At 39.2% G+C, this 25,173-nt stretch overlaps 1 long non-coding RNA gene across 1 annotated transcript in view; it reads left to right on the top strand.

The window, feature by feature from the left end:
- The window catches only part of LOC138156372 (uncharacterized), a 7,869-nt gene extending 677 nt beyond the window's left edge, over window positions 1-7,192 (top strand). Inside the window, exon 2 of the long non-coding RNA XR_011167132.1 lies at window positions 3,779-7,192. This is a non-coding gene — a long non-coding RNA (uncharacterized lncRNA). The remainder of the gene's footprint in view (window positions 1-3,778) is intronic.
- The last annotated feature ends 17,981 nt before the right edge of the window (window positions 7,193-25,173 follow it).

Here is a 25,173-nt window from a genome sequence, read left to right as displayed (position 1 = left end):
GGGGAGGAGGAGGAAGGAGAAGAAGGAAAAGGAGGGAGAAAGAGGAGAGGGGGAGGAGGAGGAAGAGGAAGAAGGAAAAGGAGGGAGGAAGAGGAAGAAGGAAAAGGAGGGAGAAAGAGGAAGGGGGAGGAGGAGGAAGGAGAAGAAGGAAAAGGAGGGAGAAAGAGGAAGGGGGGAGGAGGAGGAAGAGAAAAGGTAAAGAAGGAAGGGAAGGGAGCAGGAGGAAGGAGAAGAAGGAGCATTGATGGGTGGCCGGACAGCTGGCGTGGTCCAGAGTTATCCTGCTTTTCTGTGGTCAAGGCTGCCAGGCCCCCACCCCCTGACCTGGTGTAAGGAACCCACCATTTCCTTTCTCTGCGACCCCACGCCCTCCTTCTTGAAATATCCCACGGAGTCTGTGCTGCCCAGCCTTCCTTAGTCTTGAAGGGCTAGGGAATCAAAGGAGTCCGGTTTGGAGAATCTTTTAAAGGCTTTTCACGACTTTGCTTTCTAAGCCAGAGAAGGTTGCAAAACCGTGTGTGGTCCTTTAGTCCTCTAGGAGCAGGTGTACAGGGTTGGACATTATGGGGTGGTACACCATTCTCCTCCCCTCAAAAGTCCTGGCATTCAAGGCACTTTGTGAAAATGGTAAACCACTGTTCCACCTTGTGAACAATCTGCAAATTTTCCCTGAAAACCATAGATACTTGCTTTTTCAGTCCCCTGAATACTACAAGAGAATACTTAGCATTGGGCTTCTGCCAAAAATATATTTTCTCAGGGAAAACTCTTAAACTGAATAGCGTTTCATCCTGTCCCTGAAGATTTAAATCTGAGGCTAGAAATGTATTGTTTCTGCTTATTGAGGGGGAAATGGTTACAAACTTGCCCTACCTGCATAGTATCTACTCCATGTCTGGAACAAAATATGTGTGTGTGTTTTAGTGCCATGTCATGGCTAGGTGACTGTGCAGATTTTATAACTTCTAATGGAATCACAGAATTTAAGTTGGAAAAGACCCAAGTAGCCAGCCATCTTATCCAGTCAGTTCCTTATTCCAGCATTCCAGACCAGTGGTCATCCAACAGGGAGATGAATGCAGTGCAAAAAAGACATTAGGGTCTAACTAGCATAGATAAATAAGAAGGTTGTTGGAGGCAGCAAAATGCATTCTCTATTTGAGCCCCAGCTCTAAAGCACTTAGCACAGGGCCTGGCAAGTAAGTAAGCAGTATATAAAATGTTAGCCATCATCATCCTCATTATTATTACCTCACAAAGGCAAGTGGTGATTAGTGGGATGTTTCCAAACTCTTGGATTTATTTGGTCCTCATTCTTCTCAAAACAATTTCTTTGGCATGTGCTTCATTCTCAAAACTTTAGTCTCGATTTATGGGAAAACTTCATAATTAATAGAGCTGTCCAAAAGTAAAATGATTGTCTTGGGAAGTGCACAGTAAGTTTTCCCTCCCTGGAGGTCCTCAAGCAGAAGATGAGATCAATTGTGTGGGTTGTAGGGAAAATTCTGGAAGATCAGTTGTTGACTTCTGAGTCTCTTCTAACCCTCCAAAGGCTCAGAGACTGTTTAAAATAAAACAAAACACTTGTATGTACATAGATATTTATAACTTTGTAATAGTGGAAAATTAGAAATAATCATTATGTACCTTGGTAGGAAAATGACCAAACAAGTTGCTTGTTAATGTAATTTGCCATTAAAATGACAAATAGGAGGAATATAAAGAAATATAATTAGCCACAATAATTGAAAATTAAGAAACTACCTGGAAGAGTGCTATCTACAATGACTAAGGTTTGGTTTTTTTTTTTAGTTATACCTTAGTAGATGTAAAGTGGGTAAGCTGATATTTTTATTAATTAATTGTAATGAAAAAATAACTGGTTTTGGACTTAGAAGACCTGGGCTCAAGTTTAAACTCTGATATTATCAGTTTGAATGATCCATTTAATCACTTAGCCTGGGCTTCTGAGTTCAAATTTGGCCTCACACACTTAGTAGTGGTGTGACCCTGGACAAGTCACTCGATACTGTTTGCCTCAGTTTCCTCAGCTGGAGAAGGAAATGTCAAACCACTCCAGAATCTTAGCCAAGAAAACCCTGAATGGGGTCACAAAGAGTCAAACATAACTGAACCACAACAAAATGGGGATTATAATCCTTGCACCACCAACATCACAGGGTGGTTGGGGGGAAAATATGTAAACCTTAAAGGGAATAAGGATTGGACCTGTGATTTCATTAGTATACAGAAACTTCTTTAGCAATTCAAAAACAGAGGAGATGGGGGCTTCATTCAGTGCCCATGGCTTACACCTATCTCTTCTGATTGTGGCCTGCTTTTTTCTGATTCTTGAACTTATTTATCTGGAATGTGTGAGGGTGGGGCACTCAACAGTAAGTATCCCTTAAAGGGTAATAAGACCTTTTCTTCCTTACAAAGATGTGGTTCAGTTTTATGGTATTAATGTATAGAAAGCTGGCCTTGGACCTTAAGCATGTATAAGGCACCATGCTAAGCTCTTTACAAATATCTCACTTAATCCTCAACAACAATTCTATGAGGTAAGTACTATCATTATCCTCATTTTACAATTGGGAAAACTGAGGCAAACAGCCAGGGGTTCAACAGAGGCTAGATTTGAACTCAAATCTTTGTGACTCCAAGCCCAGCGTTCTACAGCCATCAGGAAGCCTAGAGTGCCTCAAACTAACTGAACTGTGTCTTTTTAAGAGTCACCCTGGGGTGTGGCTCCTAATTCTCCAGTATAGTTGCTCCCTTCTGATTCACTCAGGTACTTATTTGTACCTCATAAAGGAATCACCTGGCATGGCCTGAATTTTTACAGTTAGTTTAACACCTTGTTATCATCCCCAGTAGTATAATATTAATGTTAAGGCAAGTATGATTAACTCCCATTTTGCTTTCATCCACTCTAAGGCACTCCCTTAGTGGTCCTCCCTCAGTGCCAGACTTCTGGGAAGAGTAGTCAACATTCCCTGCCTTCATATCTCCCCACCTACTCACTCTTCAACTTAATTGTAATTTGGCCTTTGTTCCTTCTACCCTCACCCTTTCAGAGGTCAATTGTTGCCAACTAATTGCCAAACAAAGGCCTTTTCTCAATTCTCATTCTGCCTGATTATTCTGAAACTTTTAAGGCTGTTTTATACCTTGTCTTATGTGACTGCCCTCTCTAGTTCTACTTTTTGGACCTACCTTTCTCTACTTCTCTGCCTACACATTTAATATCATCATCCCTCATTGGATTGGATTTTAGGTGAATTAACTTAATTAAAGTGAATTAACTTGAAAAAGCCACTGCATCCAGGGACATCTCCAGTCACCCTGATCTATGTCTTGCCACTGGACCTAGATGACTGTGGAGGAGAAAATGAGACTGGTGATGATGGGGTACCTGGGGTCTAAATCAATCTGTAACATCAATTTGTAAAACTAGTTTGTACAGTTGTACCTGCAATTTGTATTGTCAAACTCTGCCCCTTCCCCCTATCTGAACTCCGGCCTAGGCAACACCTTGTGACTCCTTTGTTCTTACTTAATCTCTTCATGTCTCCTCTGTCTGGCCCACATGCTCTTTTGTTCTTGCCTCAAGTCTCCTCAGGTCTGGCCCAAATCTCATCTAAACTATCTATGCACTAAAGTCACAAGTTTCTCTCAGTCAGCTCTAACCTTTATCTATGCACTGAGGTCCCTTCCCTCCATCAGCTCAGCCCTACCCTTTAAAAGTAAAAGCCTGTACCCCTCTCACTTGCAGGTCCCCTAAGGACTCATGCCCGCTTCTGAGAAGCATAAAAATAAACTTCTACAACTCTCACTGCAATTAAGCCTGAGACCTTGAATTTTTTCCAGACGCTATTGCAGGTTTTCTGGTCTTAGATAAGATCAGAGTTCCTGCTGAACCTAGAGGGAGCCTTCCCTCATCAGTGACTTTGTAGAACCCTCTGTCACTTAAATCCAATTCACTTGCATGTCATGGCATCACCTCCCTGATGTCATGGTCCTCTTCAAGAATGAAGGACAAACAACATCATCAAGACTGTGTCTTCATGCTTCACTCTCTGTAGGATCTAATCCTCACCCACTTCAACCATTACCTCTCTTCAGATAATTCCATATGAGGACTCATTCCAGGAAACTTGTGGGGCAGAAGGACTCTGCCTGCTGCCAACTTTGTAGAGCTTGCTTTCAGAAAAGTACAGTGAAGGCGCCGCCCACAACTTTGGGATATATGCAGATACTTTGCATCCATGTCTTACAAATTTTTGCCCAGTACCAGGCACAGTGGCATACTTAGTGGGCAACTTAACAAGTGTTTCTAGAATGAATGAAAATGTAATCTTTCAGTTAGATTTTAAAAATCAACTGCACAGTCAAAGCACACTTTTTTTTTACTTTCTATATTTTTCTTATTTGTGTGTGTGTGTGTTTTCTTTTGCAATGTAACTAATATGGAAATGTATTTTGTTGGACTTCACATGTGTAATGGATATATTGCTTGCCTTCTCAATGGGTAGGGATGGGAGGGAAGGGAAGAATTTGGGACTCAAAATTTTTAAATGAGTGTTAATTTTTTACATGTAATTGGGAAATATTAATGAAATAAGTAAAAAATATTTTCAAAAATCAATTGTTCTAATGCAGGATGGGGGAAACCTGCCTCTCTAGCTATCTGCAAGTTATTGTCAGCCAAAAGGGTTGCCTGTCTGCCCCCAAAGCTAGTGCAAGCCTAGGTTATATTAATGGAAATACAATGTTCAAAACACAGTTTATACTCTGCACTGATCAGACTACTTCTCAAAAATTGTTTTCATTTCTGGGGACAACATTTTAAGGACAATAAATCTGGAGCATTCCCAGAGGAAGATGACCTAAATCGTCAGTCAGTAAACATTTTTAAACACCCACTACATGCTAGGCACTCAGCTAAAGACAATCCTGCCCTTGAGCTCAGAATCTAATGGGAGAGACAAGCAAACAAATATGTACAAACAAGCTAGATACAGGATATATAGGAAATAATTAAAAGAGAAAAGCATTAAAATTAAGAGGAATTAGGAGAGGTTTCTGTAGAAAATGGAATTTTAGTTGGAATTTGAGGGAAATCACATGAGATAAGAAAAGGTTGAAAGAACTAAGGATGACTTGGTGTGGAAAGGTGCATTATAGCTGTTTTCAAATTTTAAAAAAGGATTATTATTCAGAAGACTAACTAGACTTATTCTATGTTGCTCCAAAGGACAGAACTTGGACCCATGGATAGAAGTTAGAGAGAGAAAAATTTGGGCTCATGATAAAGAAGAACTTTTTAAATAAGTAGAATGGCCCCAAAATGGAATGAGCTTCATTATGAAGTAGTGATAGATACTAAAAACTCTTCTAGCAGAGGATGGATAATCACATGAGGGTCAGCACCAGCTTAAAATACAAACTAATTTGTAATACATATGGGAGGTGAGTGACAGAAGATAACAAGTAATAATCTCACAAAATGGTGAACGGTGGTGGGGAAAAACAATTTTCCACAAAACAGGGAATAGCACTATTAAGTCATGATTCTTCCCAAGGGCATTCAGAGATGAAATTAGCTGGAGGACATCAAATACTTGGAAAATAGATTTCTCAATGATTTTTCTATGGCAATCTATTTTTGCTATCCATGTTGCTATCCAACAGTTTATCCATGACATTTGATACCTCAATCCCCAGTGTCCTGCATCAGGAAATCAAAATAGCACTTATGAAGACAAAGTTAGCAAGATTAACTCTACATGCAGAGGAAATCTGTGCTGGAGACAACATAATCTTTAAAAAGATTGATAATTTGACAAAATATCTCAGAGAGGGGCAAGATGCCAAAAGAATGAAAAAATCACAGTATTATTATTCAAACAAAAAGGCTGTAACATAGAGTGCATGGGAGGGGAGGGGGTAGTATTAGATAAATCTAGAAAGATAGAGTGACTCCAGATTATGGAGAACTCTGATTACAGGCAAGGAGATGAAATTTTGGTAAGCAATATGGAACCATCAAAACATTTTCAGTGGAGGATGATATCTAGGACCAGATCTATGCATAAGGAAGATCAATCTGGCATCTTGAGGATGCGTTGGAGGAGGGAAAGATTAGAGATGAAAACCTTTTAAACTGGCATACTGAATTCTAGTGTAATAGTTTTCATATAGTGGGATTTGTTGAACAAGTCTGTGTTTACCATACACATAACTTGGTTATAAACCCTCTTGGCTTTCTTCTTTCTCTACCAATATAAGAAAGATATCAAGGCTTTCCAGATTAATTTATAGATTTAATGCAATACTATGGTCATCATACTAATAGACTATTTTTAGAACCAGATAAGATAACAATGAAACGTATTTGAAAAAAAAAAAAGGATCGAAAGGGGATTTGCCTTGTCAGTCTACAGAACATAGCTATAAAGCAAAAATTATCAAAACTATATAGTACTGGCCAAAAAATTCTGAAAAATAGATGAGTAGAACTAAATAGAAGTTCCAGAAATATAGTCAAATGTATATAAAAAGATTAATATTTTATAAACTCAATGACGTTAAACAATAAAATTTTAGAAAAATTGGAGAGCACCATGGCAAAAAAAAAAAAAAAGAATTCATACCTCACACTTTATAGTTCCAATTGAATCAATGAGATAAATATAAAAGATGTTCAAAAGCTGAGGGAGTGGAGGAGAGGATATTTGTTTCAACAGTAGAGACCAATTAATGTATATTATCCATTGAACAAATGTAGAAATTGCTGAGCACAAAGTTATTAGTTCAGTGAGTCAATATACATTTATTAAATGCCTGGTATTTGCCAGGCACTGTAGTAAGCACTATATCAAACACAAAAAAAGAGTCTCTGACTTCAAGAAAAGGAAGCTAAAAAGGAGGGAGAAGGAAGGAAGAAGATATCCATGAAGGGGGCACAATGGAGAAATCCAAAAGAGTGCAGCTAGTGGGAAATGAAGACATGGCCTCCTTAAATGGAGGCTTGAGAGTTAATGGCTCCAAACCCCAATCAATCAGAGGTGGGAAGAGTAGACAGATGAGAGTTAAGTACCAAGGCTGATTGGATCTTGAAGTATAGTGAGGTTTACTGATGATGAGCGTCCTGGGGGAATGATGGAGAAGTCCAAAAAAGATTAAATTATAATAAAAATTTTAGAAACCTTATATAGTAAAAGAAACAATGTAACCAAAATAAAAGGGAAAGTAATCAAGTAGAGTTACTTTTATTTGGTGACTAGGTCTGATAAAAGTCTGACATCCAGAATATATAAGGAATTGATGCAGATTGATAAAATTTACAAATATAAATAAAAATTTATCATTTATAACTCCATGTTACAATTTGGGAATAAATAACCAAAGAATATGAACATTTGCAGATGAAGAAAAATTAATGTTAAATTACCTTGAGAAATTGTTCAGTCTAATGAGCAAATAAATGAAAATCAAAACAGCTGAACTGCAATTGAAGCAAACTACCTGCCCTTTTTCATTTTCTTGTTTGGTTTTGTTTCCTCTTTCCCATTCTTCATTCCATCTGTTACAATCCTTCTTTATAACCTGACTAATGCCTAATGTGAAAGTATTTGCACATACTGTACTTGATTGTATGCCACCATGGTGGGGGCAGGGTGGGGAGGGAGAGAAAATTTGAAACTCAAGAAATTGTGGTAATGAATCTTGTAAACTAAAAGTAAACAAATTAATAAAGACCAAAAAAAAACTTAAAAAAATTAAAACAGCTACCAAATTGAGGAAAAAATAAATGTAAAAGCAGCTTTTCAAAATAGATATACTATTACATTGGTATTGAAATTGTAAATTGGTGTACAATATGGAAATTAGGTGGGGTGGCTTTTATTTAACACACAAGTGAAAGTGCATAACATATGAAGGACTCACTAGAGCCCATGGGGGAAAAAAATACAGAAACAGAAAATTCTGAAATACCTTAAGCTATTTGACACTTGGGGGCTTCTTAACAAAGAGTTCCATTTACCCTTCCACCTGTACTGTCTAAGCAACTCATAGCAGTAGTTTACAGGGAAGGCAAGTTTCAGATATTCTGGTCCCTCCATCCCTCCCTTCCACTAAAGGGGATATACATTGATGATCCTTTCCTTAGAATCATAGATTTTGAACTAGACGAAACTTATAGAGCTTATCACATTCAGCCCCCTCATTTTACAGATGAGAAAACTAAGCCCCAGTGAGTTGAAGTGATTTTCCAAAAGGAGCACACTTTTAAAGAAATTTCCATCTAGGAAAAGGTTTCTTTACCTTTTCTATATTATGGACCCCTTTCTCAGTCAGTCTGGTGAAGCCTATGGACTCTCAGAAATCATATTTTTAAACAATTGAAGAAAATGTTGAATTTCAGTTAGAAGTGAGTGAAAATAAAAGCAATTTCCTCCCTGCCATGGAAATCTATCCACAGGAAGATATACTGGGAGACTGATGTCTAGCTCATCAAATTCAGAAACTCTTGCTCTCAAGATTACTCTTGAAGTCCCTAATGCAGGAAAAGTGTATTTTTAAAGAACTCTATTTCCTGTGCTCAGAAAAAGAAGCAGAAAGTCAAAAGAAATTTTCCTTCCCCTGGTCACCCCCAAATTAATCTAGATAGTTCAAGGGAGAGAATGCTTTTAAAGCCAAGTGTCTATTTCATAACTCCCTTGGCTTTTGCAACAAGTCAGTATCCCTTGACTCTCAGTCACCAATCATCTTGGAAGCCACCCCAATCATTAGAAACCAATCAAAGTCGTTTCCTGTAAATACCTCAGCAAGGCTTCAGAGGGCATATTTGCCTGTTCAATTCCAAATGCCACATTTTTTTTTTGTCTTTCTGTCTCTAATACCTAGAATAGTACCTTGGACACAGTAGGTGAATAATAAATGTTGACAGAATAGAGTTGCCTGAACAAGCCTCTAGAGTGAGGCAATAAGGACAATGAGGGAATTGAAGGATTTGGAAATGTTTAGCCTAGAAAAGTGGTGGGGGTGGAAGGTATGGGGACTATTTTCAAATAATTGAAGGGCTGTGTTAAGGAAAAGGGATGATCTTTGTTTTTTACTTTCTTCAAGTCTCTCAACAATTCAGCCTGCCCTCATGAAGGCTAGGGGCATTGATCTCCACCAATGAGAAAAAAGTCCCATATTAATAGGTTTGGGGACTCAGATTACAATTATCAAGCTATCCTTGGCAAATAATGAGTCTCTCCTTACTGCAGATTCTCAAGCTGAGGGTGAATGACCCTTTATTAAATATGCTTTGGAGGGAAGTCTTCAAGAACCTTCAAGTTAGACTAAGTGACCTGTGGGCCCCTTCTAACTCTCAAATGCTTGGAAATTCTACATTTGCCAATATAAATCATAACTCCTTTATTTGTGACTTAAAAAAAAAAAACCCTGGAAATAATCTGCATGTGCCGTGGTAGGGGAATGGTTAAATAACTTGGCATGTCAATGCCACAATGTTACAACTCAATGTTATAGTTGTTGATACATTTGCCATTAAATGAAAATGTTACAACAGCAATAAATGAGCCATTAAGGTGACAAATAAAAGGAATATAAAGAAATACAGCAAGTCATAATCAAAAATTAACTATCTGGAAGAGGAATGTCTACAACTGAGAAATTGTGTGTGTATGTGTTAAAGGTTTTACGTTGGTAGATAAAAAGGGTAAGTTGGTACTTTTCTCAATTTATAAGTAATGAAAAGATAACTCTTGTTGGATGTAGAAAACCCGGGGTCAGGTTGAAGCTCTAACACTAGCTTTGATTCCACTTAACTACTCAGCCTCAGTTTACCTATATGTAAAATGAGGAACATACTTGAACAAGTTATGAGGAAAGCATACTATAAACCTTAGAGAAGATGGGAACTGAAATGTCATTACGTTGTACAAGAAACTTCCAGATGAGAAAAATCCTCTGCCAAAGTAAGTTGACATCTTCTCCACAAATTATAGCCTTAAAAAGCTGCCTAGCACCCTGAAAGCTGATTTACCTAGAATCACAAAGTCAGTGTATGCAGAAGGGGTTAGCCATCATTATCCCATGCTTCTTTTAGAGTGATTTATTATGTGAGATATTGTCACTATTAGAAAGAAATCTGATTATATAAGTTTGGTGATCCCCAAAAAAGAATAAATTAAATATGGTAATAATTTTGTTTTGACAACAAAATAAAATTGATAAACAAATAAACATTTTCCTTACTTTATAATTTGAAAAATATCGTTTGAAGATTGTATGTGTATAACCTATGTCATATTGCTTACTGTCTTAGAGAGGGAGGATGGGAGGGTGGGACGGAGGAAAATTTGGAACTCGATCTTATAAAAATGAATGTTGGAAACTTTTTATATGTAATTGGGGAAAATAAAATACTATTAAGTGGGAAATTTTGGTTTTTTTTTTTAAAGAAAAGGGAAAAAAAGGAAAACTATTGTTCAAAAACACTAAGTGATATATGTACAAGAGCCAAGCTTCTCCTCCAACAATTTGGACTCTTCCTTTATGAATTCTCATTTTGCTACATGTATGCTCTGTTCTCATTCCACTTTTCTATTTCTCCTTAAAGGCCTAGCTCCATTTGATTTAACAAATATCTATTAAAGGACTTTGTGTGTGCAAGAATCAAGTGTCCTAGAATCAAAGGCAAAAATAAGACAGTCCTGATTCTCAAGGAACTTACAAGATACATGCAAACAGATCAAATAAATGAGAAGTCATTTGAGGCAGGGAAAAGCACTCACGATTGGAGGCCTCAAGGGACAATTTGATTAGGAAGTGGTACCTGGTAGCTTGGTAGCACAGAGGATAGAGGGCCAGTCCTGGAGTCAGGAAGACCTGAGCTCAAATCTGAATTCTGACTCTCTTTGTGTGACCCCGGGCAAGTCACTTAACCCTGTTTGCCTCAGTTTCCTCATCTGTAAAATGAGCTGAAGAAGAAAATAGTACACCAGTCCAGTATCTTTGCTGAGAAAACTCCCAATGAGGTCACAAAAAGTTGGACATGACTGAAAAAAGACCAGATAATAACAATGCCTGACTTAGTCCTTGAAGAAGCTAAGAGTCTTCAGAGGGATTGAGCTGCAGGCATGGGGATGGCCTATGCTGATGATTTTGGCCTATGACAGCCAGACATTGTCACGTTCAGAGACCAACTAGAACTTTAATATAGGTCAAACAATGAATATGAGAGAATGAATCCCAGAAAGATAAGCAAGAACCATATTGTGGAGGACCTCACGTGCTAGGCGAATGATAGTGTATTTTATCTTAGAAGCATCAGGAATTCCCGGAGATTTTGGATCAGAAGAATTTCAAATCCTAATTTCTCAAATTTCTCCATGCCACCTTCATTTTTCCTTCTTTTGAACTCTAAATTTTTACTATACTTTTTTTTTGCCTTTTTTTTATGGAGGGCAATTGGGGTTAAGTGACTTGCCCAAGGTCACACGGCTAGTTTTTTGTGTTGTGTCTGAGGCTGGATTTGAATTCAGGTCCTCCTGACTCCAGGGCTGGTGCTCTATGCACTACTCCACCTAACTGCCCTTAATATACTTTTCTAACCTGAGGTACAATGCTCCCTAACTCCGGTTTTATATGAAACAAATTTAATCTTGGGTGGGGTCTCAAAAATTCACATCTCTTTGACCCCACCCCAGCCCCACCCCACCAGAGTTTACTCTGGGAATCAAAGAACATGGTACAAATCTGTGTCTACCCAGCAGTAGGTAAAAGAGCTTAACTGTTGTGTAAGCGTTCAACATTATTTCAGTCCTGGATTGGTGCTGTTACTCGAGGTTCCAAGGATTTTTTTTCATTAAAATTAAAATTTTTCCCACTTTTTTATTAATTTATTTATTTACTTTAGTTTACAACATTCAGTTCCACAATCCCTTGAGTTTCACATTTTCTCCCCCTTCGTCTCCTCCCCACCATGGTAGCATGCAATCAAATATAGGATCTACAAATACCTTCACATTAAACATTAGTCATGTCGTATAGAAGGATTATAACCGATGGAATGAACAATGGGAAAGAGGAAACAAAACAAGAGAAAAAGAGCGAGTAGCTTGCTTCAATCTGCATTCACACCCCCGTAGTTCTTCCTCTGGATGTGGATAGCCCTTTCCATCCTGAGTCTTATAACCTTATATTGCTAACAGGAGCCCAGTCTATCAGTTAGTCATCACACATTACATTGTGTCTGTAATTGTGTTCAGATTTCTCCTGGTTCTCTTCTCACTCAGCATCAGTTTATAGAAGTCTCTTCAGGTTATTATGAAGTCCATCTGTTCCTCCCTTCTTGTAGCACAATAGTATCCCATTACATTCATATACCACAACTTGTTCAGTCTTTCCCAAATTAATTATTAATCAAGAAAATTGGATGAGGTTTTCCTGTGCATTTTAATGCCTATATTTGTTGCAAAATGGTTTGTCAACTGTGTGATTCTGAGATAAAGCAGGCAGCTTGTAACACAGTAGACAGAGCACTGGGCCTGGATCCATGAAGACCCGAGTTTAAATCAACCTCAGACGCTTACAAACTATGTGATCTTGGACAGGTCGCTTAACCTTTGTCTGCGTCACCTGTAAAATGGGGGTCATAATAGTGCCTATCTCCCAGGGTTATCGTGAAGATTAAATGAGATATTTCTAAAGAAAATTTGTAAACCTTAAAGTATCCTATAAATGTTAGCTGTTGTTACCCATCCTGGGAAGGAAAAGGAGTGCCCCCCACAAAACACTTGCACATCCAAGTTAGATTTATTGAAGGATTTTTTTTTTTTTTTGCTTTTGGGAGGGTGGAGGGCAGGGCAATTGGGGTTAAGGGACTTGCCCAAGGTCACACGGCTAGAAAGTGTTAAGTGTCTGAGGCCACATTTGAATTCAGGTCCTTCTGACTCCAGGGCCAGTGCTCTATTCACTGTACCACCTAGCTGCCCCAAGGATATTCTTTACTACCAATTTAGGCCTCAGAAAGGATGGAGGTGGAGGCGTGCTATAAATCTCTAAGTTTGACCTTTTAGTAAAGAAGATGGGGAATGGGCACAGAGGGAAGGGGGAGGTCAGAGAGAAGACATTTCAGAAATGGCTTCCCAGATTTCTGACAGGTCTCATCTTGCTTCCCTGTGTGTTCCAGGGAAGCTTCTTGTGGGGAAGTAAGGTATTATCTGCTACCCTTTCTCCTAGATAGATGATCTTTGTGTATTGCAATTGGTTGACAGCAGAAGGAGAAAGTGAAATAGGTAAAGAGTCTGCCTTACCCATAGATGACTGTGAGTCTATTCTCATAGAACCTCCCACAACCTTTGACTCCAAAAAACTCTCCCTTGTGGAGGCGGTCTTGAGTTTGTACAAAGAACAAAGGTGCCAAAGTTTTTTCATAGCCTGAATTTAACTCAGATCTCTGGAGTCAGTCTCTAGACTCTAAAACATGCAGTAAACTGTTTAGCATTCACTTAGAGCTTTTGTTCACTGCTTTACATACTAGCATGACTTGCATCTATGAGATGGGTTAGCAGGCAATTGCCCAGAGCTAGAACAGGCACTAATACAACCTCATAAAAAGCAAAGAAACATAAAGAACTCACAGTACCACATAAACAGTCAATTCACCTCTCCTTGATTTTCTAGTAAGTCCTACCTTTGCCCCAGAGACCTATTCAGGGTCCTACCAATATGGTGCTACATTAAGGGTTTGGCCTCCTCTCCTACGCCCTCCCCCACCAAGAAAAACAACTTCACTGTTGCTAAAGAGGCGATCTCCTTTCCAACAAATCAGTATCATCTGAATAACTCCTGCCAGTATTATAGGGCAGAGTTCACATTTTGTCTTCCTCAAGGGACTCAGTTGTTCTTCCAACTCTGGGACCAAGCATTTTGGGCACTCCTCTAGAAGGCTGGGATTCCAGAAACTCTCAGCACTCCTCCCAAAAGCCAGGGTCTCAAGAACTTTTGGTTCTCCTCCAGAAGGATGGAATATGGAATGGAGGAGCTCAGACTTGACCCCTGCTGGCATCTCTGGAATGTTTCCTCCTTTGCTGTTCCGTGGCTTGGTCCAGGAACTCTATTGTCCCAGAAATCCAGCCTCCTTTCTGCAGGAGGCTGGTCTAGGAACTCTGTATATTATCCCAGAAATCCATCTTCCACTCTGTAGGAGGCTGAATCAGACAGTTCCATTGTCTCCATGAGGTTAAGAGGTTGACTTTCCTGACTTTTTTCCAGCTCTGTGAGTTAGAACATAGGCAAAGGCAATATTCCTTCACCCCTTTCTCTCCTAAGTTTCTATTATCATATCCTAGAAAAGATTATAGCAATGTAGAGTCCCACCCAAGGACCCAGATCCTCTTTTAGCTCTGTTGTGGCCAGTCCCCTGATAGTATACAGTCAATGATGCAATGAAATGAAACACTGTTAAATCATAGAAAAATTAACAAAAGATTTACTTAGCCAAGGCTGAAGAATATTTAACAAGGATGTGCACTAAAAGCCTGATGTGTTGTAAGTGGCAGAATTAGTATTCAGACCTCAGTTCTCTGGCTCCTAACCCCATGCCCTATTGTCTAGAACACATTGGTCCTTCCAAAGCCCTCCTTTATAGAGGGCTCACATCCTTCCTGTTAACTCCATTCTCAATCAGCCACTCTGCTTGGTCTCATCTCCATGGAGCAACATGCCTTTTGCTGGGTACCTTCTCTCCTTTGTATTCTCCTCTCCCTCCCCTTCAGCTTTTTAGATTTCTTTTGGTGTGTTGTCTTTTCCCATTAGTTTGTAAGTTACTTGAAAGCAGGGACTATCTCTTTTTTCTTGTATCCGCAGAACATAATACAATGCTGCCTGGCACATAGTACCGTGTTTCCCCGATAATAAGACACTGTCTTATTAATTTTTTTGGACAGAAAAACACCAGAGGGCTTATTTTCAGGGGAGGGCTTATTTTAATGAACATTGACAGCAATTTTAATAAACAGGTAAATATGAACAAAAAAAATGTATCTTTATTCAATAATGAATTAAATAAAGAACAGGATGACACGCTCACTGCTGCAGCTCTGATTGGATGCAGCTCGGAGTGCAGCGTGCATTTCACGGGGGGGGGAGGGACGGTGCATACAGAGGGTACCTTAATGTAGCATGTAGCGCAGGGGATCACCTTCACTACAGTAGCAATCTCAATAGGGCTTATTTTCGGGGGAGGGCTTATTTTAGAGGAATCTTACACAGTAAGGGGAGGGCTTATTTTCAGGATAGGTCTTATTATCGGGAAAACACGGTAGATACTTAAATCTTTGTTGAACTGAAAAAAAAAGGGCAGTGTGATGATCTACTTCTTGCTTTAAAGTCACCTTGCTTGAGTTGCCCATTTTGGTCTACCAGCCAAACATCTGAGAGTACCTGGGATTCCAGATGTTTTTTACTTAATCAAGAGGTGATGTCCAATAGCCTGTCTTTAGTCTCCTGAGCCAATCAGATCTCAATCAGGATGGTTTCAGTACCATTAAGGAAAATCTAACCTAACATACGTTAGGAGAGGAGGTAGGATGTTACTTCTACCACTTGGTTCATCAACTGTTAAAGTTCCTCTATTCTCTCTGGATGTCTCTAATTCTCCTACTGTGGAGTCCTTGCTGTCTTTTATAGGTCCAGTATAAAAGGATAGTATAATAATAGCCAAAGCCAATCAAATCATTCCTTAATTATCCTCAAAATGGTGCAAATGGTCCTTCTCCCACCCCTCCTAAAGAAGAAGCTAGAAGAGTTTTGACATGCTCCAGAGATGGAAAGACAGAGAGCCAGAGGACAGAATTACTCTCCTTTAGGTCCACTGAGTAAGCTATTCTTACTGACTTAATGGCCAGTCCTCTCTGATGAAGCAATGTAGCTATGGGGGGACCAATGAGGTTTGTTTTGTCATTCTAAAGCACCAAGTCTTTCATCACTTAACAATACAGGTCAGCCAAAAAGAGCCAAGGCAGTCTGCAGGCAGACCACTGGGGAAAGTAAAAGGAGAACATTACCCTGAGAGAAACCAGACCATGGAAGCTACTCTTTAGTCCCTACAAAACAGGTAGGTGGCACAATGGATAGAGTACTGGGCCAGGATTTAGGAAGCCCTGAGTTTGAATCTAGCCTCAGATTTACTAGCTTGTATGACCCTGGTCAAGTCATTTAATCTTTGTCTGCCTCTTTTTCCTTGTCCACAAAATAGGCATAATCATAGCAGCTACCTCCAGGTTCTTTCTTATCTCAAATGAGATATTTGTAAACCACTTAGCACAATGTCTGGCACATAGTAGGTCCTTCATAAGTATGTATTCCCTCCCTTTCTTGCTGCTAGCTCTGCTAACTCCACTTCAGACAGGCTACCCAGAGATCAAGAGGAGAACTTTACCTGTGGGGTGATAGACCATGGAGAAGTATACTATGTCATACTGGCATTCTAAATGAAATTTTCATCTATCTGCTTAACCCTACAGACTGTTTTGTTCCTGCCTGTTTAGCGTTCCTCCTTTCCCCAGAGCTGACAGGGCTTCATTCATGTTACACCCTAGTCTAGGGATGTTAAAGACTACTTAATCTAACTCCTTTATTTTACAGTTGAGGAAACTGAGGTAAAAAGAGGTTAAATGATTTGCCTAGGGTCACAGAGGTAGTAGAAAGTGGTGGAGGTGGAATAGGCATTTGTAAAGCACCTACTTTGTGCCCGTTACTGTGCCAATTGCTTTACAAATATTACTTTATCCTCTCAATAACCCTGCAAGGTAAATGCTATTATCATCTCCATTCCACAGATGAGAAAAGTGAGGCAAACAGAGGTGAAGTGACTTCCCCAGAGTCCCACAGGGACTAAGCATCTGAGCCAGGATTTGAACTCAGATCTCCCTGAATCTAGGTTTGGCTCTCTGTTCACTGGGTCGGTCTCTTAGCTGCCCCATTAGGGTAATAAGTAGCTAAAGAGGCAGACTTTGAACTCAGTCGATAAACCTTTATCAAGTGCCTACTGCGTTCCAGTCACTAGCTCCTTGGAACCAAACTCCAGTCTCATTTCTTAATTCTAGTACCTTCTTTCTATCAATTATCTCCTATTTATCTTGTATATAGCTTGCTTTCCATTTGTGTGTTTGCATGGCGTCTCTCTCATTAGGTTATGTAAGCTTCTTGAAAACAACATTTTGTTTCCTTTTATATGCCCAGGGCTTAGCAATGTGCCTGGCAATCAATCAATCGATCAATATTTCTTTTTTTGTTTGTTTTGTTTAGGTTTTATTATTTTTTTGGAGGGGGGAACGCAGGACAATTGGGATTAAATGACTTGCCCAAGGTCACACAGCTAGAAAAAAATATCAAGTGTCTGAGGTCATATTTGAACTCAGGTCTTCCTGACTCCTGGGCAGTGCTCTATTCACTGTGCCACCTAGTTGTCCCTCAAGCAATATTTCTTACACGTCTACTATGTGCCATAGTACTGTTACTGTCATATTGATTTCTAAAATGAGAGACCCCTGGAAAGATCAAATTTGGTCATTTGATCAGACCAGAACAACAGAGGGGAAATAAAACATGACCAAACTCATTCTTTGTATTTTCACAATATTCTAGCTCATAATTTTCCCATTTTTTAAACATGAGTATTCCCCAAGGCTCTGTCCTGGGCCCTCTTTTTTCAGTCTATAATACTCTCATCCTCTTTTAACTCATCTTCTTATTATCAACTGTATGAAGATGGCTGCTAAATCCAAATTTCATCATGTTTGTTGTTTCCTAAGATATTATATTATATCCCAATAATATTCCATTATATACATATATCAAAATTTGTAAGATCTCTTATATTTCTTTTTTTTTCCTCTTTTTCTTAAAATTATGGAATTTTACCATTTGATCAGAAAGGGGCTTTAGAGATAATAGGATCATAGGTTGAAAGCTCTAAGTGACCTCAAAGGTCATCTCGTCCAATCTCAAAGTGTCAAGCATCACACAGGAAGTTATTGCCAGAGTCAATACTCAAACTCAGGACCCACTGACTCCTAGAACAGTGCTTTTTGAACTATACTTCCCCTCAACTTTATTATACATTTAAATGAAATAGCAAGTTGTACATAATAGATTTCCTGTTTCATGTACAATCATCTTTTTTTTTTCTATTCTACTATGTTATGGAAATCCTTGTTTTATTTCTTTAAGTTCAAAATAAAATAAATAAAATTTAAATTAAAAAAAATCCTGAATGGAGACAGCCCAGGACTCTAAGCCTAAGAGTACTGGAAATAGCAGTGGCTCCCAGAAACCAGCCCTACCTTGAAGTTGGCTTTTTCAGCCATTATCCAGGGGAGCTACTCTTTTAAAGATGGCACCCACCATACCCACCAGCACTAGCCCCAGTTGCAGACCAACTGCCACTAACAGCAGGCTAGCCTAAAAGACCTGGGAACAGTAACACCTGCCAGATTCCTGGCCTTGTAACCACCCTGACCTCTGCAGCAATAGTCCAGAGGAACAGCCCTTATTGATATGACTCATCAGCTGCTTCTATAGTAGTAGCTGCTAAAGGCTCCATAAACAAAGTTCACACCATCAAAATCTTGGCACTAATGATAATAATAATAACTAACATTTATCTAGCATGTTAAGTGCTTTACAATTATTATTTCATTTGATCCTTAACAAAACCCTGCATGGTAGGTGCTAATATTTTCCTCATTTTACAGATGAGGAGACTGAGGCAGGTAGTAGTTAAGTGACTTACCAGATAGCTGGTAAGTATCTGATACTAAATTTAAACTCTTCTCAACCTACACTTCCCCTGCTTTCCCTTGCTTGATACACCCAATTCAATCAGTGTGCCAACCCTGGAGTTATCTTTGTGAGTTCAAATCTAGCCTCAGACACTTACCAGCTGTGTGACCCTGGACAAGTCACTTAGTTTCCTCATCTGTAAAATGACCTGAAGAAAGAAATGGCAAACCACTCCATTATCTTTGCCAAGAAAACCCCCAAATGGGTCATAGAGAGTGAGACAGTACAGAAAAGACTGAACAATAATAACAACAACAAAATGTGGCCCAGAGAGGGTGACAATTGTTTATTGTCATGTAAACAGTAGTTGTCAGAGTTAAACTCTTAAACTCTGGTCACTTCTAACTCTTCAAGTATACCCTTTCCATTATACCATGATGCCATACCAGGAATAACCACTGGGTGCTTAAAACCATGCATTTTAGGAAAGGTAATGAAGGTGATATAAAACCAAAAGATGTGCTTACCCTCTCAACAACATGTATGAGAGATGTGAATGGGTAGATTCCGAGCTGTAATTAGCTTTTGTGCCTAGGGTAAATTCATTTCAGAAGGCAGTAAGGAGAACCCCATGATCAACTGAAATTGCAAGGAGAGAGAAAAAACTGACCCTATTCATCTTCCAAACTGAATTTTACAGAGAATAGTAGGTATGACAGCACAAGAAGGATATCAGTAATGATGACCAGTAATTCCTAAAAGACAATATCCAGGCCAAAAGACAGCAATAAAACCTGTGGCTTTAGATGTCCATGCACCACTGTACCAAATAGTGGGTAACAAATAAATAAGTCATGCCAGACGAGCTGCATTTCCGTTTGTTAGCAATGACACTAGAGTGGTGTATTAGGAAGATGCCATAATCATGGTATAACAGAGAGGAATTCCATGGCAAGATGTGCTCTGGCTCTGGAGGGACAGAAGGATGGATGCACAAAGGGATGGAGGGATGAATGCACAGAAGCATTAGCCTCTTTCTGAGGGACAAGACGTTTACTTTGCTAAAATGATGAAGCAGATGGAGAGAGTGCCAGACACTCATGCAACTTGGAGGGTTACTGTGCTTCAAGGGAAGGAAAGAAGGCCTTGAGTTGTCACCACTTACCGCATAGTGGGCGTCAGCTGCATTGTTGTGTGTGGCTGCACTCACTTTGTCCCTGTTTGATACCAGTAATGACCGAAAACACAGTGAAAAGATAGGACTCTTACTCCTCTCAGGCAAAAGACAGACTGACAAAGGTTGGTTGCCACAGGTCATGTGACAAATAGGAGAGAGTACACAGTGGCAACCCCCCACCAAGTTACGCAATGGGCACAATAGTGACTAGTAGAAGGCGGGTTAAGTGGGGGCACAGACAAAACACTCATTACATCTTAATTTCTTTGCATCCTCTACATTTTTCACAAGCCACCCAAAATCCTATATTGTGCAGGTTTGCCTTAGATCATACCAATTTGGAAGAACTTACAAATCCTCAGAATTAGCTCTGAAAATAGCAGCATGAAAAACCCGAAGGCTAAGGCAGTGCCCTTTCCATTCCAGAAGCCCAACTTCAACATAAAATTAAAAATCAAGAAATAGATTGGAAAACACGCCAAAAAAAAAAAAACAAAAACAAAAACAAAAGCAAAAACAAAACTTAGCCATAGAAAGTTACTACAGTGACAAAAAAGATCAAAACAGACTCAGAAGGGGAAAACAATGTCAAAACAGCTACATATTAGGCCTCAAAGAAAAATATTATTTAGTGTCAGGCCCAAAAAGAACTCCTGGAAGAGCTCAAAAAAGATTTGATTTTATTTTTTTCGTTTTTAAATTTATTTTAAACTTAAATACAAAATAGGAAAAAAAAAACATTGCCATGTAAACTGCAGAACATAAGAGAGGATTCATTATAAAGCAATAAATTCCGTTTCAAGAAAACTTATATAATGAATACTGATGGAATCCTAACAAAGATACCCCCAGCCCCAATATTCTAACTTCATTGTAAGCCTGGCCCAACTGATCAGCAGGCCTACTGTACCAACCTAGCCCTCCTGCCAATGTCCTGACTTCTTCATATATGCCTTACTGCTCACTGGAACAACAGGTGTGTCCCTGAACTTTTAGTTCCCACAGAAACAGCAGGTGTGTCCATGTGATGGGAACCCATCTACTGCCTCTACCTAGTCACTGCCCCCAGACCCATTCCCACAAAAACAGGTGTGTTCTTGTACTCAACCACAATCATGTCATCAATCTAAACCAAGATAGGAGGACTACAATACCTATCTTGACCAGACAGGACCACAATAGTTAGCCAATTGGAAGGCAGCATGACAAGAATTCTTAACCACCAAACCATAGATGGGACCCCTCCTCCATTACCTGTCTAATCCTTTAACAAACTCCTCCTGCCTTTTTAATATTAATCATATTGCTATACTCTATGAAAATTTTGATTTTATAATCAGCATCTTTACCCTATAAAAATCCATCTTGCTCTCTCTGAAGTTGCTGGTTCCTCTTTGGAACTTAGCCCACTTCATGAGAGGTGGCAGTCTCAATAAATGCCTCTACTTGGATTAGAGGTGGTCTGACTGAATTCTTTGAGATGGTTCCACCACAACACATCATGAAACCCCAACAGTTTTTGGGTGGGCAGAGCCCCCACCACAACAGTTTTTGGCATCCCTGGGTTTAAATCCGGGCTCAGATACTTAGCACCACACCCAGAAATAACTGGCCATGTAACCTTGAGCAAGTTACTTAACCCTGATTGCTTTAAAAAAAAAAGAATAACGTCTAAATTTTAGAGGGAAATCTAGACCAAATTGGTTGTGCTACACTTCAGGGACAAGACGTAGAGATGTGAAATCCTTGAGGGCACAGACAGGTTTTTGTCTCTTTTTGTACCCTGAGCACTTAGCAGGATGCCTTGTCATAGTAGGCACTTAATAGATGTTTATGGAATACATGACTTGACTAAATGATACTTGATTCAGTACCTAAATGATTTGATTCAAGAAACCATGTCAGAAAGGTCGAGCCAAAATGGCAGAGAAAAAGCAAGGACTCACCTGAGTTCTCCTGCAAACCCCTCCAAATGCATTTAAATAATGCCTCAAAACAAATTCTAGAGCAGCAGCACTCACAAAAGGATGAAGTGAAACAATTTTCCAGCCCCAAACAACACAGAAGATTTGTTGCACCAACGTGGGAGCTGAGTATAGGCTGTGCTAACACAGATCTGGTCCCAGCAAACCAGGGACAGGCTTTGGGGATGATTGAATCAGCAGCAGCAGTGGCAATGGCAGTTTCCAGAACTCTCAGCCCACAAATGGTAAGAGGGGTTGGACAACTGGTTGGAAGGAGTTTACAAGGGTCTCTTTCCTAGTACTGGGGGCAGGGCTCTGTTGCATTGCTGTAATGGCAAGCAAAGAAGTACTTAATGCCTTGTTTCAGCTATTTAATTATTTAGCACTTTGTTTCAGTTCAAGTTTCTTTTAAGCCTTGCACATGATTATATCAAGTCTTTGTTAAGAAACAGACATTGTGAACCCCAGAACTTGTGAACCCCTGTTGCTGATGCAACAGGAAGGTGAAGAACAGGGAGAAGCTAATGACCACATATAAGGAGAAGCCCAAGCTGGGAGAGAACAGAACTGAGAAGAGAACACTTGTGATAGCAGAGTAGAGAATAAGTAAACTTGTGTTGTCCTGGCACTCTGTTTGTCTGTTCTGTCTGTGTTGATTTGTATTTGTAATACTTTGTACAGAAGCCCTGGAACCTTACTGGAAGCCCTGAAAGAGGATTTTCTTGTTGTCTGTTTACAGAAGTCCTGGAGGAGGGTTTCAGAAGCCCTGGGACTATACTGACAATTTGTGTTGAGTTCTCAGACTTTGTTTGTGGATCTGTGTTGATTTCACAGATGAATTGATGGTAGTGCCAGCAATGTGTATGAATGCTGCTTTGCCTCTATTAAGCTTTGTCTTCCTATAAACAGAAATTGTGAAGGACTTGAGGTGGACTGAACACTGTGAGCTTCAATATGTAATGGTAACTGGACGAGGGACCATATGAGGAGCTGGACGAGGAGCTGAGAGCTACCTACCTTTGAACCCAGGTGATGGGTAAATTCAGGCAAAATCTGGGACCATGGAAGAGGAACCATGGAATCTGAGAGCCAGCCTTGAGTCAAGATGAAAAGATCTCTCCTTGGGTACTTAGTGTTGATTGAGAAGATCATGATTGACTGTGATCTAGGGGTGGGAAAATTTTGTATTCCTGCATCTTGTACCTGTTAAGGATGATTGAGTTAAGGATGATTGGAAACTAATCTCCAATCAAGAAGAAAGAAGACTTTTTGACTGAGAGATTAAGACAATGTGACCTAGGGGTGGAGAATTTTGACCTTTGTACTTTGTGTCCCTTTAGGAGGCTTGCTCCTTAAGGATGATTAAGTTAAGGAATTACTGAATGATTGTACTTTGTGTCCCTTAAGGAAGATTGTTCCTTAAGGATGATTCAGTTAAGGACTTATTGGATGATATCTTTTGTTTAAAACTATGTGGCCACTTTGGTGAAAACTATGAGGTCACTTTAATGGTAACTTGTTATGTTATAACACTGTGAATGCTGTACTTTGTTTCTGTGAATGTTTTGCTTTAATTTACTGCTGAATAAATAGAGTTCACTATACCATGTGATCAGAACCTTAGAGCTATCCACAGCAGCAGTCCTCTGGAAAGCTGCTCATGCTTGGTTTTACAATTACCCATACTTACATCTGGACTGCAGTACTGGGTCTCAGTCCCAGAGCAAGGAGGAACCTAACACACCAGAGCTTGTGACTGCAGGGGAGTAGGGACCCTGGCTACAGTTCCAGGAAAGAGTGCTTGTGGTTGCTCAGAGATCAGGACACAGTACAAAATAGTAGTAAACACAACTCTGCCTAGATCATATCACCTTGGAAGAACCAAAAACTTACAGGTCCACAAAATTACTTCTGAAAACAGTTGCAAAAAAAAAAATCCCTAAAAGCTTGGGATGGTGCCCCCTCCATTCCAGAAGCTTACCCCCATTTTAGGATAGAGCAGAAAGTCAAGAAATAGACTAAAAGGTTAGCAAACAGCAGACAGAGATCCTGACTATAGAAAGCTACTATATAGATAGTATATACTACTATATAGATAGACTAGAAAGATTGAAACACAAACTCAGAAGAAGACAACAAAGTCAAAACTCCTATATCCAAAGCCTTAGAGAAAAGTATGAATTGGCTCCAGACCATGAAAGCAGTCAAAAATGATTTAAAAGTTAGGTACGAGAAGTAGAGGGAAAAATGGGAAGAGAAATAAAAGTGACACAAGAAAATAATTTTTAAAAGTCAACAATTTGGTAAAGGAGGAACAAGAAAATATTGAAGAAAGCAACAGAAAACAGAATAGGTCAAATGGTAAAGGAGGCACAAAAATCTGCTGAAGAAAAGAACTTAAAATTAAAATTGGCTAAATGGAAAAGGAGGTAAAAAGTTCACTGAAGAAAATTCCTTAAAAATTAGAATTGGGCCAGTGGAAGCTAATGACTCAATGAGACAAGAAGTTAAGAAACAATTAAACAATAAAATAAACAATTAAAATTAAGAAACAACAAAACAAAATACAACTAATTAAAAGATGACAAAAATGTGAAATATCTCATTGGAAAAAAAAACTGACTTGGAAAATAGATCTAGGAAAGATAATTTAAGAATTTTTGGAATACCTGAAATCCATGATCAAAAATCAGCCTACACATAATCTTTCAAGAATTATCAAGGAAAACTGCCTGATATTTTAGAACCATAGAGTAAAATAGAAATTGAAAGAATCCACATGTCACCACCTAAAAGAGAACCCCAAAGGAAAACTCCAAAGAATATTATAGTCAAGTTCCAGAGCTTCCAGGTCAAGGAGAAAATATTGCAAACAATCAAAAAAGAAGTAATTCAAATATCTTGGAGCCACAATCAGGATAACACAAGAGTTAGCAGCGTCTACATTAAAGGGTTGAAGGTTTTGGAATATGGTATTCTGGAGGGCAAAAGAGCTAAGATTACAACCCAGAATCACCTACCAAGCAAAACTGAGTATAATCCTTCAGGGGGAAAATGAATATTCAATGAAATTGAGGACTTTCAAGCATTTCTGATGAAAAGACCAGAGCTGAATAAAAATTTTGACTTTCAAATATAACACTCAAAAAAAAAACCACAAAAAGATAAACAGGAAAGAGAAATCATAAGGAATACAATAAAGTTTAACTACATGGGGAA

This window comes from Petaurus breviceps, unplaced genomic scaffold (assembly GCF_028583685.1).
Source record: "Petaurus breviceps papuanus isolate PSGF00001 unplaced genomic scaffold, PetGlider_PUasm1.0 154, whole genome shotgun sequence".
NCBI classification, from domain to species: domain Eukaryota; kingdom Metazoa; phylum Chordata; class Mammalia; order Diprotodontia; family Petauridae; genus Petaurus; species Petaurus breviceps.
This window is presented reverse-complemented; position numbering and strand designations above follow the sequence as displayed.